The sequence below is a fragment of the Schistocerca cancellata genome, chromosome 2 (assembly GCF_023864275.1).
Source record: "Schistocerca cancellata isolate TAMUIC-IGC-003103 chromosome 2, iqSchCanc2.1, whole genome shotgun sequence".
Lineage (NCBI taxonomy): Eukaryota > Metazoa > Arthropoda > Insecta > Orthoptera > Acrididae > Schistocerca > Schistocerca cancellata.
This window is the reverse complement of record NC_064627.1, coordinates 503,821,901-503,837,584: the sequence shown is the minus strand read 5'-3', so window position 1 is coordinate 503,837,584 and position 15,684 is coordinate 503,821,901.

Sequence of the window (15,684 nt, the reverse complement as noted above, 5' to 3'; positions counted from 1 at the left end):
ACAGGGAATCAGTGATCATAAGGCCGTTGCAGCATCCCTGAATATGGAAGTTAATAGGAATATAAAAAAGGGAGGAAGGTTTATCTGTTTAGCAAGAGTAATAGAAGGCAGATTTCAGACTACCTAACAGATCAAAACAAAAATTTCTGTTCCGACACTGACAATGTTGAGTGTTTATGGAAAAAGTTCAAGGCAATCGTAAAATGCGTTTTAGACAGGTACGTGCCGAGCAAAACTGTGAGGGACGGGAAAAACCCACCGTGGTACAACAACAAAGTTAGGAAACTACTGCGAAAGCAAAAAGAGCTTCACTCCAAGTTTAAACGCAGCCAAAACCTCTCAGACAAACAGAAGCTAAACGATGTCAAAGTTAGCGTAAGGAGGGCTATGCGTGAAGTGTTCAGTGAATTCGAAAGTAAAATACTAGGTACCGACTTGACAGAAAATCCTAGGAAGTTCTGGTCTTACGTTAAATCAGTAAGTGGCTCGAAACATCATGTCCAGACACTCCGGGATGATGATGGCATTGAAACAGAGGATGACAAGCGTAAAGCTGAAATACTAAACACCTTTTTCCAAAGCTGTTTCACAGAGGAAGACCGCACTGCAGTTCCTTCTCTAAATCCTCGCACCAACGAAAAAATGGCTGACATTGAAATAAGTGTCCAAGGAATAGAAAAGCAACTGGAATCACTCAACAGAGGAAAGTCCACTGGACCTGACGGGATACCAATTCGATTCTACACAGAGTACGCGAAAGAACTTGCCCCCCTTCTAACAGCCGTGTACCGCACGTCTCTAGAGGAACAGAAGGTTCCAAATGATTGGAAAAGAGCACAGGTAGTCCCAGTCTTCAAGAAGGGTGTCGAGCAGATGCGCAAAACTATAGACCTATTTCTCTGACGTCGATCTGTTGTAGAATTTTAGAACATGTCTTTTGCTCGAGTATCATGTCGTTTTTGGAAACTCAGAATCTACTATGTAGGAATCAACATGGATTCCGGAAACAGCGATCGTGTGAAACCCAACTCGCTTTATTTGTTCATGAAACCCAGAAAATATTAGATACAGGCTCCCAGGTAGATGCCATTTTCCTTGACTTCCGGAAGGCGTTCGATACAGTTCCGCACTGTCGCCTGATAAACAAAGTAAGAGCCTACGGAATATCAGACCAGCTGTGTGGCTGGATTGAAGAGTTTTTAGCAAACAGAACACAGCATGTTGTTCTCAATGGAGAGACATCTACAGACGTTAAAGTAACCTCTGGCGTGCCACAGGGGAGTGTTATGGGACCATTGCTTTTCACAATATATATAAATGACCTAGTAGATAGTGTCGGAAGTTCCATGCGGCTTTTCGCGGATGATGCTGTAGTATACAGAGAAGTTGCAGCATTAGAAAATTGTAGCGAAATGCAGGAAGATCTGCAGCGGATAGGCACTTGGTGCAGGGAGTGGCAACTGACCCTTAACATAGACAAATGTAATGTATTGCGAATACATAGAAAGAAGGATCCTTTATTGTATGATTATATGATAGCGGAACAAACACTGGTAGCAGTTACTTCTGTAAAATATCTGGGAGTATGCGTGCGGAACGATTTGAAGTGGAATGATCACATAAAATTAATTGTTGGTAAGGCGGGTACCAGGTTGAGATTCATTGGGAGAGTCCTTAGAAAATGTAGTCCATCAACAAAGGAGGTGGCTTACAAAACACTCGTTCGACCTATACTTGAGTATTGCTCATCAGTGTGGGATCCGTACCAGATCGGGTTGACGGAGGAGATAGAGAAGATCCAAAGAAGAGCGGCGCGTTTCGTCACAGGGTTATTTGGTAACCGTGATAGCGTTACGGAGATGTTTAACAAACTCAAGTGGCAGACTCTGCAAGAGAGGCGCTCTGCATCGCGGTGTAGCTTGCTCGCCAGGTTTCGAGAGGGTGCGTTTCTGGATGAGGTATCGAATATATTGCTTCCCCCTACTTATACCTCCCGAGGAGATCACGAATGTAAAATTAGAGAGATTAGAGCGCGCACAGAGGCTTTCAGACAGTCGTTCTTCCCGCGAACCATACGCGACTGGAACAGGAAAGGGAGATAATGACAGTGGCACGTAAAGTGCCCTCCGCCACACACCGTTGGGTGGCTTGCGGAGTATAAATGTAGATGTAAATGTAGATGTAGATGTGATGTATCTGACCCCAGGAATGTGTCAATAAAGTTTCCCCTTCCTGGGACAATGAATTCACGGTGTTCTTATTTCAATTTCCAGGAGTGTATATTACAATGGAATTCCATATGCTGTTCTGGATACTGGCAGCTTCACAACAATAGCTATAAGCGAACACACCCGTGTGTTTTGACTGATGTGGAAGTACATCTGAAGCCGACACAACTGCAAGGGAAGTAGCCACGTTATCTTATTATTATTTTCCTTCTCGTTTACGTTTTATATTGTCACTTTTAGAGATTCTTGTGGGGTTATTCTGAGGATGGAGGCTTTACCCGAAACGTATACATTCTTTTATTTTTTACAATGTAAATAAGTGGTTGAACTGCCATTTAACGGTTTAACGTTTCGTCTCTTTGCATACTCATAATTCACGTACTCGAGCGTGCAGATTGTTCCACTTTCACAGGTGGCATATTTTTTGTACATAGTGAACTTGCCTATTGCTACATGTTGTAAATCGTTCTTAATAAGCTCACCGGGCAAAAGAAATTAGGCACACCTAGAGAAATCATTACAAGCATCATTTAATATCGCATACTTCTGCCTCTAGACTTGAAAAACGTCTGCTTTCGGTTAGGAATTGAGTCGACAAATTCGTGCGGGTACGTCGTATCCAGGTTAAGCTATTTGCTGATGATTTGATTGCTCAATTCCACGAAATTTTGTGTCAGTTTTACCCACTGTTCCTACGTGCCCACAGATTTTTCATGGAGTTCAAGTCAGGTGATTTTACAGGCCGATCGAATTACAATAGGCTGGGGGAGGGCGGATTAAAAAACGTGTCCAGATGAACTTCACTGTTGTTTGTTTGCCTCGGTAGCTGCGAAGTCGCGCGGCAGATTGATAACCGAAGAGGACCGGGTCCGACATTTTGTCCGTTGAGTGAATGTTGTCCTAATTTTCGTATCGTCATGATTGACACGAAAGTATCCTCGAACACACTGTGCTATCCTCTTTCCACTGTTGTGAGAGAGCAATGGCCTCCAAATGTTCATTGCATGCAGTTCCTGTCGCAATGTTATCTCACTAACAGGTTGTAATGGACCTTAATTCGCTGCTTGCGGCAATTCCTGTCGGGTTTGCAAGCGATTTTGCTACATAATCCACGAAACGGGTCTCTAGTCCCCAATTCTGACGTCGTGAGTGTTGCACCGCTGCTTGTAGACACGTTGAGACCAAACAGCGATGTCATCGGTCCAATCGGATTAGGGAAGGATGGGGAAGGAAGTCGGAAGTACCCTTTCAAAAGAAATTCAGACTACAGGAAGTTTGAGCGTGGTTGATCATGTGACTCGATCGCTGCGGAATATGTAAAGCCTTAAGGATTCTTCTGTGCATGTGCACTGGAGTGTTTTTTTGTCCGCTGAGCTTGTGATATGGTAATTCTCTATGTCTATTCCGATGGAATAGATATAGCCTCTAACCCAAGCGCTAGTGTTATGACTGAAATTTTTGATATGTGTGTATCATACAGCTCGGATGAAAGATTGCTTTTAAGAAGTTTGATTAAGACTTAAGAAACGTTTCTTATCAGCGGGAAATACGTCATTGTGCCACTAAATGTCCATCTGACTGCACGGTGAAATATAAAAATTGTATGAAGATAAACAGCTGATTTATTGTATTTTTGAAAATCCCAACGTGTCTTCAGCCTGGTGCAAACGAGGACTGGCGCGTCGTATTTTGTGGCTATTCTCGTTGATCTTCTGTTACAACTGAGCTGATTGAAATCATTCCCCTCTAATTTGAAGGCTATTCCGGCAGATAGTAGTTTTCGTCAGGGATCAATCGGATCTAGGGATCTACCTGCCCCTTGTGCTCTGAGCCAGAGTTCAGAGGAGTGGTGCTCGTACACAGCTGTCGTTAGAGTGCTGCGAGCCTGCTCTTTTCTTCGAAGTAGCTCCTCCACGTAGAGATACTCCCACAATGGCATGCCCTTGAGAGAACAGGACCGGGTGCAAGGAACAGGAACTAAAAAATTACCTTTGCTACCATTGGAAAATATGTTCGAGACTACTCACAAAGAAAGCCCCAGCCCACAGCTTGCAGGGCGCTAATGGAACACATTCACGGCGCGCCTGATATTAGGAAGGATATTTTTTTCCCTGGGCGTGTATGTTTTAAAATGTGAAAGAACAAGAGGGTTGGCAGAGGTAAGGCGACGCGGCTGCCCTAAGGACGGGCTGCATTCGGCTCGCCGTACCGCAGTTCACACCTCGGCCACAATGCGACCGTATTCGCGGCGGCGCGTCGCTCAGTGCTGCCGCCTGCCGAGTACAGAAAGGGGAATCCCCCAGGCGCAGGCGGCGGGCGGCAGGTGTCGCGTCATTGGCTGCTGCGTCCGCGCCTGGAACAAAGCAGTGGGGGCCGTGGGCGGGCGTGCGTGCGCGGCACGCGTCACTGCTCTCACCGCGCTCACGTCGACGCCGCACTGGCGCCGCCCCCACCCCCGCCACACAGAAAACCACACCGCAGCGGTTCGCCCTCTCTCCGCTTTTCCGTCTTCTCCTCCTCCTCAGGCCGCGCCTTTCTTCTTCTTGTTCTTCTTCTTCTTCTTCTTCTCCATCTCGTGCCCCACATAGCCGCCGCCTGTTATCAGCGTTCGAGGCGGTTGCCTTCTTCTTAATACCTGTCAAACGCACACGAAATTTAAACAGCGCAAGCTTTTCAGTGCTGCAGTATTGTCGAGCATTCAAACGCGTGCCACGAAAGCTGAAGGTAAAGGGAGACAGGGCAAAAAAAAAAGCAGAAAAGAAAAGCTGTGGCGTGAGAAAAGCCGACAGGTCCCTCCTTTTTATTCACTTTCTCCCGCGTTATCTCCCCGCCCCCTAACAGAAACGTTAAAAGTGGTGCAGCTCGTGAAGCACAGGCTAAGAGAGACAGAGAGAGAGGGCTGCCTGTCTCTCGCAGAAAACATGTGCCGTCCCTCTCTGATTACGGGATGATTTTTTCTCCCCTTTCTTTCCCTCGAGCCACTGAAAGGCGCCCCCGTGGGGACACAAACAGGCGAACGCCCACACCCACCCGCACTGCCGTCTCACACACGGGGAGACGCGACAGGCGGGCGGGGCAGCGCCGGGGAACCCCCGGACTGAATTGAACAGATATCGGTAATGGAATTCTCTGCGAGCCAAGTTTTGGACGGCGTCGGCATAATGTAGAGAGCAGGAGGGGGACTGTGGGCGCAGACAGCATCAGCGATGTCGGTATTGAGCTCTACTGACGTCCCTGCTCTTCTGAAGCTTTAGTCTAATGCTTCTGTTGCTCACTCAAAACTGGAGTAGTTTACGTTTGTCTTCATATGAATTCGTGTTTGGATCTGTTGCTGGTGAGATCCAAGCAAGGAAGAAAACGGTTGCTGCTCCATGCCAACAAATCCAAAAGACACAGAATTTAGAGATAGAAGTTCGAGGTTACTACTAATCTCAATGCCGGTAACATTACGTAGACCTTAACACAAGGTTTCGACTATTTGATAAATTACTTTTCACTAACTTCGTACATATGCATACTCCACATACACTCGTGCTCATAAATTAAGGATAACTGCAGAATGTGGTGCCACACAACGTGGCACTACACAAAACGCGCGCTAATAGCATAGGCACTTAGAGAATACATACGACATAGATCTGTAAGTCCACGATATTGGTGATAAGTTGAGAAAACCGTCCCGAAATACATGTGCTACAAAACGCCACTGTTTCCTGCGCATGTACCCCGACATCAATATGGGATATGATCACCACGCACACGTACACAGGCCGCACAACGGCTTAGCATACTCTGGATCAGGTGGTCGAGCAGCTGCTGGCGTCTAGCTTCCCATTCTTGCACCGGTGCCTGTCGGAGCTCCTGAAGTGTCGTAGGGGTTTGAAGACGTGCAGTGATACATCGACCGAGAGCATCCCAGACGTGCGCGTTGGGGTTTAGGTCTCCAGAACAGGTAGGCCACGCCATTCGCCTGATATCTTCTTTTCAAGGTACTCCTCCAAGATGGCAGCTCCGTGGGCCCGTGCATTATCATCCATCAGGAGTAAGGTGAGCCTCACTGCACCCATGATCAGGCGGACATACTGGTGCAAAATGACGTCCCGATACAACTGGCCTTTTACAGTTCCTTTGTCAAAGACATGCAGGGGTGTATGTGCAACAATCATAATCCCACCCCACACTATCAAACCACGACCTCCGTACAGGTTCCTTTCAAGAACATTAAGGTGTTGGTATCTGGTTACTGGTTTACGGCAGATGAAAACCCGGCCTGAATCACTGTTCAGACTATACCTGGACTAGTCCTTGAACGTAGCCTGAGACCACTGTTCCAATGACTATATAATGTGTTATTGACACCAGCTTAACGGGCTGTCCTGTGACCAGTGGTCAGTGGAATGCACCTTGCAGGTCTCCGGGCGAATAAACCATGTCTGTTCAGTCGTCTGTAGACTGTGTCTGGAGACAACTGTTCCAGTGGCTGCAGTAAGGTCCCGAGCAAGGCTAGGCTGTCTGCGGGCACTGATGGTGAGATATCGGTCTTATTGTAGTGTTGTACACTGTGGACGTCTCGTACTGTTGCGCCTGGACACGTTTCCTGTCTGCTGGAATCGTTGCCATAATCTTGACATCACACTTTGTGGCACATGGAGGACCCGCGCTACGACCTGCAGTGTTTGACCAGCCTCCAGTCGCCCTAGTATTCTACCCCTCATAACGTCATCATTATGTGTTCTTTGAGCCATTTTCAACAAACAGTCACCATTAGCACGTCTGAAGACGTCTGCACACTTACTCGCTGCACTGTACTCTGGCATGCACGAACACAACTCTGCGTATGTGGACTGCTGCCAGCGCCACCGTGCGACGACCACAGGTCAAATGCACCGCACAGTCATACCCGGAGGTGATTTAAACCCACAAACCGCCCACCGGAGCCTTGTTTCACCAGGTATCAGCAGTACCCTTAATTTATCAGCATGAGTGTAGTAAAAGTTAAATCGTATGGTACGAACGCCTGGGAGGGTCAGGTTCAGGCGCCTACTGTAAATGTTTTCCCTGTCCTTCACGCACACCTGTGTCTTTCCTTCGCGAAGTGAAGTGTACCTGATATGTATAGATGACTGTAAAGGTGATTGATTGTGTGTGTCTGTGTATATGATGTGGTGTCACTGTGGAGGGCGTGGAGGGCGGTTGAAAAATCCTCATGGAATCACTCGCGAGTTCCAAGGTGTTACCAGCAGTCCATCTAGCTCAATGTGTGTAGGTAGGGAAAAACGAATGGATGCACTGGTCGAGTATCTCCTTATACGCAGTCGACAGGACGTTAAACCCTAATCTTTGTTCTTTCTTTCTCCTTATAAGCCACCCATTCTGTAGTCTACACTAAGCGACGGTCGAGGAAGTGTAAAGGACGACGAAGCTGGACGGTGTATGATTGGAAACGATTGATTCGGAGTCTTGAATCACGCATTACCATGTGGCTATCCGATATAAATGTTTGGGTTGGCAATCGCCTAGAAGACGTTATCTGCCAACAGTGAAGCACAGAGGAGTTGTTGTTACGATATGCGGGAGAATATCAATGTATTTTACAGCTTTTTGTATGGTGTACAGCTGAGGAATAGTTTCGAGACGATGATTATTTGTTATCATCCTGACAATGCACTCTGTCATAAAGCGTCTTCTGTGAGGCAGTAGTATGTGAACGTTCCTGAAGTCGATTGGTCTGCCCAGAGTCTCGCCTTGAACCAAAGGAACACCTTTTAGTTAAATTATAACGTTGACGTCCATCCACAATCATCGTCCAACATCACTACCTTGTCTGGTTTAGGCTTTTGGACAAGAAAGGGCTGCCATTCCTCCTCAGACAATCAGACATCTTACTGTCTTCCGCAGGATTCAAGCCTCCATGAAGGTGAAGGATCGATACAACCCCCATTTGCACATAATTATAGGTGTCCGGATACCTTTGATCAGATATCGTTCTGAGTATCACGATATATGGGTCACGTTGTATCCGACAGATAGTTACTAATAACGCAATTATGATTTATTCTGTTGTTTGTTTCCCCAGCTACCTCAATTTTTGTGAATAGGCGTTAAAATCAATGAAAAAATCTGTACTATTAGGTACTTAAAATGTGAAACATAAAACACATACGAACAGACGCAAAAGTACCCTTGACATGGTTGCCTCCTCTGTGAAAATTGCTTGGGACAGTGTCATCGTGCTGCTCCTCCATTGCGTTAAGTGCACCCATGCGGTAGTTAGATATCGACCAACTCCATTAGCAGTAAATCTACCCATACTAATGTGTATCACTGTTATCACACAACCAACAATGCAGGAAAAATAAAGGCGCGACAGAATCGAGCAGTACATCATGCATGCTCGAGGAAGAAGAGTGAGGTGGGAATTACTGTTGTCAACAGCAAGTATCATGAGAGAACATAACATGGTTGGTTACAAACAAGACATACATCTTATGCTGCTGACACATTCATTGCAATACAGAGTCTAGAATAAACAGAGATAAGAATTCAACTAATTCTGTGATGAGTCACCACAGACCACAGGTCGATTTCACCAAACTACTCATAAAATATCCCTGAATAACCTTCCAAATGTTGTTGGTGGATATCGGTTTCATCTTGTATAATGAATGGCATGAATTCTGTTTCAGCAAGTGTTCCAACGACATAACATTTCCGTTTGTCGTTTATAGGTGCGTACATCGTTCGAAAAAATTATAGTGTATCCACTTTCACACCAACCGGGTATCCTTTTGCACTGCACAGTAGCAAAACCCTCCCACCACATCGTCGTTATCACGTATTTGTCGAGGGATAAAGGGTGTAAACCATAATTAAAATGCCCTCGCATCTTTTGTGTATGTTACGAAAGTTCTTACACGATAACGTGCTTTTGCCACAGCAGGAAGAACTGATACCCCTAGTCCCGCTAATTCTCTTGAACTCTCATCACTTTCTGATAGCACTATTGCATAGTCAGAAGGCTGTTTAGTCATCCATCCATCACTTACTTGGTAGAGAGCTATCACAACGAGAAAAGAAGCACATTAACTTACAGGAGGAAACTCGCGTTCATGCAGTGTATACATGGACTGCACAAAGAATTTCAGAATCCTAATACCTACAATTCATCTATACCGAATGACAGTATATAAATATCCTCTTGTACATCACTTTTATAATATTCCTATGATTATTATGGTAGGAATACAACAGAGTAAAGAAGTCAGAGTCTTTCTTGACAGCGCAGTGTCTCTCTCTCACTCCCTCTCTCCTCGTTATTTTTGTAACATCCAACAGAGTAAACCTACATACTATAAAAAGCTTTGTAACGTCACCTGGCAGAGAACTCAATAAGATTTTTACACATCTTTTTCTTCGATGTATTGAAAGAAAATACCATCTGTGTGTTGACGTCGACCATAGTGGTGATCCCATTAAATATTCATGTATTGGTCCATTGGAGCAGGCAGCCAGTGATCGTAGTCGCTTCCACAGACCTTCGTAAAGATTTGTCGCCTGTGCTGGAGGAAGACAATATCCTAGAGATCAGTCATCAATCACAAGAGATGGTTCTTGTGTTGTTTCATATGCAGTTTGATACACTGTTTTTTGCTGTAACACATCTAACCAGTGTACGACTACAGTTGTGTACACATCCATACATTTTGATTTTCTGCCATTACTTTGAGACATGTGAAGGTAAGAAACCGACATTAACACATTTAGATCCACTGTCTCTCACAGAAAGATAAACATCGCATGATGCAAACTCAGCTTCTCCCACAACACACAGAAGAGTTGAAATAAAAGACAGAAGTGGTGTTTCTTATTGACAAAAATGTGGAAGAAACTGGAACACTTTGCAGCATTATACAGTGTTTCCAAACAGCTATCCACAGCTCTAAATTTGATCTCATCTTCCACAGTGATGAAGTAGCAGCTGTCTCTGTGTTTTTGAAGAGAAATGAAATGGCTCTGAGCACTATGGGACTCAACATCTATGGTCATCAGTCCCCTAGAACTTAGAACTACTTAAACCTAACTAACCTAAGCACATCACACAACACCCAGTCATCACGAGGCAGAGAAAATCCCTGACCCCGCCGGGAATGGAACCCGGGAACCCGGGCGCGGGAAGCGAGAACGCTACCGCATGACCACGAGCTGCGGACTTTTTGAAGAGACCCTGAGCATTGATTCCTCATATTGCTGGTGCACATTGCATCCAGATACGTGATCACTGTTTTGGTGCCCTAGATGGCAGTCATCGTGATCCTCAAATCTTAAGAGACTGTGTCTTTCATTTTTATGAGTTACTTCAAACACCCAAGTGAGCATGGTCAACATTTTTTTGTCTGGTGAAAATACATATTTTCCCTCAATCATCGTAATTTTACCAAGTTTTTCGTAATTTCAACGCATTTTATTCAGTTATTCGTCGTCCAATCCAACACTTTCGACGAGATTTGTCATTTCCACAGAACGTCTCACCGCGCCGATCTCGTGATGCCATCAGCCAGTGACGCTGGAGCACAGTTCTAAATTTCTGTATCTTTACTGAACTACCCCCTCCATTACTTTGCGAGGGTTATATACATGTGGACTTATTGTGAACCCTGTTACACTGCCTACATCACATGCCACAAATACTGTTTCTTAATTTAGGAACTAGCCTTCGGCAGAGAGGAGGTACAAAAACTACTTTCCTTAGATGAAACACTTCATAAATTCGGTAAGATTTTAGTATGATTTGCCTTCTCCTCCTATGTGAATGGGAGTCACAAAGTATTCTTTCATTTGTAGGAAAAGTCACAGACTCTATTGGAAACGAGCTACGCTATGATTGAACGTAACGGCTTAAGGCCCTTGAGAGAAACTCTAGATGGCCTCTCTCCATGCATCTCATAACTCTTCCTCTGTCTTTAACCAACCCTCCCTGCAGCATTGTGTCCGATTTAATTTGAGAATGACCAGAAGTAGGAGGGCACTATACCCGCTAGTTTCCACGACTTGTGAAGGGACAGAAACAGCTGAGTTTCACTTCGATATTTTTCTTTCGCAAAATGTGTAACACGTGTTCCACAAAGTTTTACTGCTGACTCTAGTGATATATACCAGTATTCTCATTCCAATATTGTAACTGCCGTTCTGCGAAGACTGTTCCACACCAGTCTTACTCACATCACATATCCAATTACACACGATCTCTCTAGATGCTTGCATGCTAAGGAGTTTTGCCCTCTTTACTGGTGTATAGCAGATACGAGTCTGATAAATATGAGAATATTGCGATAACAGACAATTAATAATAAACTTGGAGTTTGCTGCGCGATTTCTCACATACTGGCAATACAAAATGTCTCTCAGAAAATTTGGTCTTGCGCGTATTCCGGGCAGTAAATGGACGTAAAGGATTGACAATCTGCCAACACTATAATTACATGTACGGTAACTATCTCTGTCAGTGCACAGTGTTATGCTGCGCAGTTGGCGCAATGGATAGTGTTTAGGGTTAGCGTGCAGGAGGTCGAGGGTTCGATTCTGGATCGGGGCTTATTTGTTTTTATTTGTCAAGAGTAATCTGTTTTCCGTATACCCTCCCCCCAAAGGTCCCATCAATGGTGCAAATCACGTTGCTAGCCCTACTGGAGACGAAGGCCTAACAAAATGTTATGAACCTGAACTTGGCAAGAATAATAGGTGGTATTAATCTATGGGACCATTGGGGAAGAGCACACACCAAACAACTTTGGAATCTGGTAGATGAGGTGGTGTGAAACAATTTGCGCCCACGAAAAGTAAAAGGTTTGTTTAAAAACTGAAAAATAAAAATGACTTTATTTTTATTTCTGTTTTCGTAGTTCGTAACAGGAAATTTTTCGTAGAAGACCCACTCTAATCACTGTATGCCGATAAGACATCACATATCGTGCCACACAGATTAATTTTAGAAAATAAAACAAGTAATCCTCTATGCAGAATCGAAACCTCGGCCTCCTGCACGCTAACCCAAAACGCTAGCCACTGCACCAAATGCACAGCGGTAGTCTTATATCATGACCGATGTAGTTACCGTAACGTGATTACAGTATAACAATCTTCCCAAACTTTAACGTCCATTTGCTGCCCGGGATGAGATTTTGTGAGAATCATTTTTGTATATACTAAGATGGCACTGTCCTTTCGGACATGTCCGAAAGAACAGATACAATTGGTGACCATGCAGCTCGTTAAAATGAAATTACAATGCAATGAACACCCTTACTTGCTTACAGGCGTTGACATACGTCAACGGGGACAGATGAAAATGTGTGCCCCGACCGGGACTCGAACCCGGGCTCTCCTGCTTACATGGCAGACGCTATATCCATCTGAGCTCAGATGGATAGAGCGTCTGCCATGTAAGCACGAGATCCCGGGTTCAAGTCCCGGTCGGGGCACACATTTTCATCTGTCCCCGTTGACGTATGTCAACGCCTGTAAGCAGCTAAGGGTGTTCATTTCATTGTAATTTCATTCTAACGAGCTGCATGGTCACCGATGGTATCTGTTCTTTCGGACATGGCCGAAACGACAGATACCATCTTAGTATGTATATAGTTAAGGCTCACCGGCCACTTGACCATCTTCTTCTTGTGTGCGAATGCACAAACAGTGCCTGAACTCTTACGGGAATCAGCAACGTGCCGCGAGTAATGAGTATAATGGGCAGGGCACTACGAATGTAGTGTGGGACAATACGTTGAGAATGTGGGTTTCGCAGGAGGCGTGGCAGAGATAAATCCCTGCAGTCGCGCTCTCCTCTGTGTCCTCGGTTGCTCAGATGGATAGAGCGTCTTCCATATAAGCTGGAGATCCCGGGTTCGAGTCCAGGTCGGGGCACACATTTTACCGGTTTTACGTCACTTTTGCTCATGTGATCATGATATCACTTTTCGCCACGTATTATAAAATTGCTTTTTAATGCAATACACTTGTCAAGACAAAGCGCAACTGAGCTATTTTCTTGTATGTCTGTGTGCCTGGATCAGTTTCAAGTGGGAGCCCCATAGCGCAGAGTAGGTTCAAAATAGAATCAGGATAGAGCTCGTAGGTGGATCCACCATGCATTGCAGTCAGCATAGGGCTCGAAAGTGGGTCCAACATGCGTTATGGACGTAATACGGTTCAGAGGTGGATCCACAGCGCGCTATGGCCGGGACAGCGTTTGAAGTTGAATCCACTCGCTCTATTTGCGAGACAGTATCTGAATGTTGATTCAGCGGCGGTAGGTTCGGAGGTAGTCTGGGGCCAGTAAGAACAAATCAGAATGCTCAATTCACAGGAAGTTCCATGACGTCAGAGAGTCGCAAGACATGCTTTGCGGGTGGTGTAGGAGTCTCTACAAATCGCTTTGAACAAGACAGGGGCAGAACAAGGTGTCTACAGGAAGTGCTGTAATGTCAGAATGTCAAGTGATATCTTCTTTGTTCGAGTGTTTATAGTCAAGTCCAGGGAGATGAACCTCATCTGGTTCGGCCAGGTGAGATGCTGTCTCCCACCCGCCATTGTGACTTCAGAGCATCTCCAGACCAGCCATTGTAGAACATAGAAAATTCACCGAAAATTCCAGTCATTTCTCTCGTCTCTTGGTCCGTGCTTCGAATTCTGTCTGTGTCTATTTCACGAACTGTTTTGGGTTCCGAAATATGCCATGAAGTTTTAGATAAGTAATTGCCCTGATTTTCTCGTCTGTGCTTAGACACCAGTGAGCTTCGAAAAGTGAGGAAAATGAAAAATAAGTGCCTTAACATACCCGACTCCAGCAGCAAATATAAACTAAGCCCACTCAGCGTTTTAGAACAGTGATGAACACCGCAGGAGCTGTAGGACACAAAAATATTTTTCTCTCTTACTTTGCCTTCACACAAACTAAAACTAAAACTGGAATAGTGGTGAGCGTCCAGTTTAGAGTTACAGAGGTATTTATTTATTTATTTCGAGTTGCAGCTGAAGGGGCTGCTCTATGTAGAGTTTGAGTCTGCGTATTAATAGTTCCGAGTGGTACCGTGAATTTTCTTCCAGCGTGATAACAACAGTTGTGTGGCATTGTCAATTTTGAGCTGTATTGTGACTTTAGAAATAAATAAACTGCGTGAAATCCCTCCTTGCAAATTGTTGAAACGAGTAATACTTGATACTCCCCTGTCTAGCGAAATGTTTGAGAGGTGGCATGAGCCCCCTCTCATATTTCTATCTTACGATTCTCCTCTATAATTGCATGCGGTGGAAAGTTGCTATTCCTTCACGCGCGGACTTCCCACGCAGCGTCTCTCGTCACCCGGGTGGTCCGGTGACAGGCGGGCTCTGCTGATCTGGAAAGCTTTAAGCCGACGGGTGTGAGGAAGTCGAGTGAATGCTTTGCAGACACCGACATTGTCAAGAGGCACGCCCGCAGAGCTTGAAGTAGTGGCTGGGCTAGAGGTTCCGTTACTTCGCAGAAACTTAGCGAAAACACGTTCTGGCGGGCTACCAGCGAGGCGTGGGAATGACTTGTGTACCCAGGCAGCTGTGGCGGGAAAATTCCCGCACTTTCTGCAAAATAGTAACTGTGATTGGCTTGCTCAGGGCATAGCTCCGTGACGTAGCAAGATCGGCGCAGAAATTGGCGCCAAGAATCTCCATTGGTGGAATGGTAGCGTTCCGGCAATGGAGTGGAATTTCCGCCGGTTTTCGAGTTGCTGATTGGAACGTTTAACCACGGCCACTGTCGTGGGGGCGGGAATGTTCTGTGTTCGGTTTTTGTACGGGTGCTCTTGTGGGTAGTCGTCTCTCGCCTTTCGGTCGAGGACGTCGAAGCAACCAGCCAACGGCTCCGGTACGGCAGATCGTGTTCTGGGAGTCAAGAAGTCGGTTTGGTAATGTATGTCCGCAGCACCGGCAGATAGGGATTTTCCTAGGTGCCAATCAGAGCTCAGCAGAGTGCGCCTGTTCGTCTTTTTTTTCCTAACTTTGTTCTGTCTTGGGTAGCAGCAATTAATGGTGGGTTGGCTATGTGTTTTCTCTAAGAATTGAGTTGCTAGGAATTGGCTGCACATACCACTTCGTCATAATCCTCACAATCTAGTTTAGGGACAACTTCAATTTCACAGCGTTTGTTTAAGTATCCAATTAGAGCCAATTTGATATATTGTTAATGTTTCATGTGTTGTTGTTTATTATTTTGTGTTTAGTCTTAATAAATCATATTGTTATTTTGGACAGAACTTTCATTCTGTTAATAGATAGAGCAACCCCATCATTCCTCACTATGTTAATGAAACCTTCGTTTAATTAACTTATTTAACAAATTAAATTATTGCAGGTGCCAAACTCTCTTCTACTCCACTGGCAGGGTTGATTAGAGTCAGTTCGCGTATTTTTTTTTATCCTTGTGCAA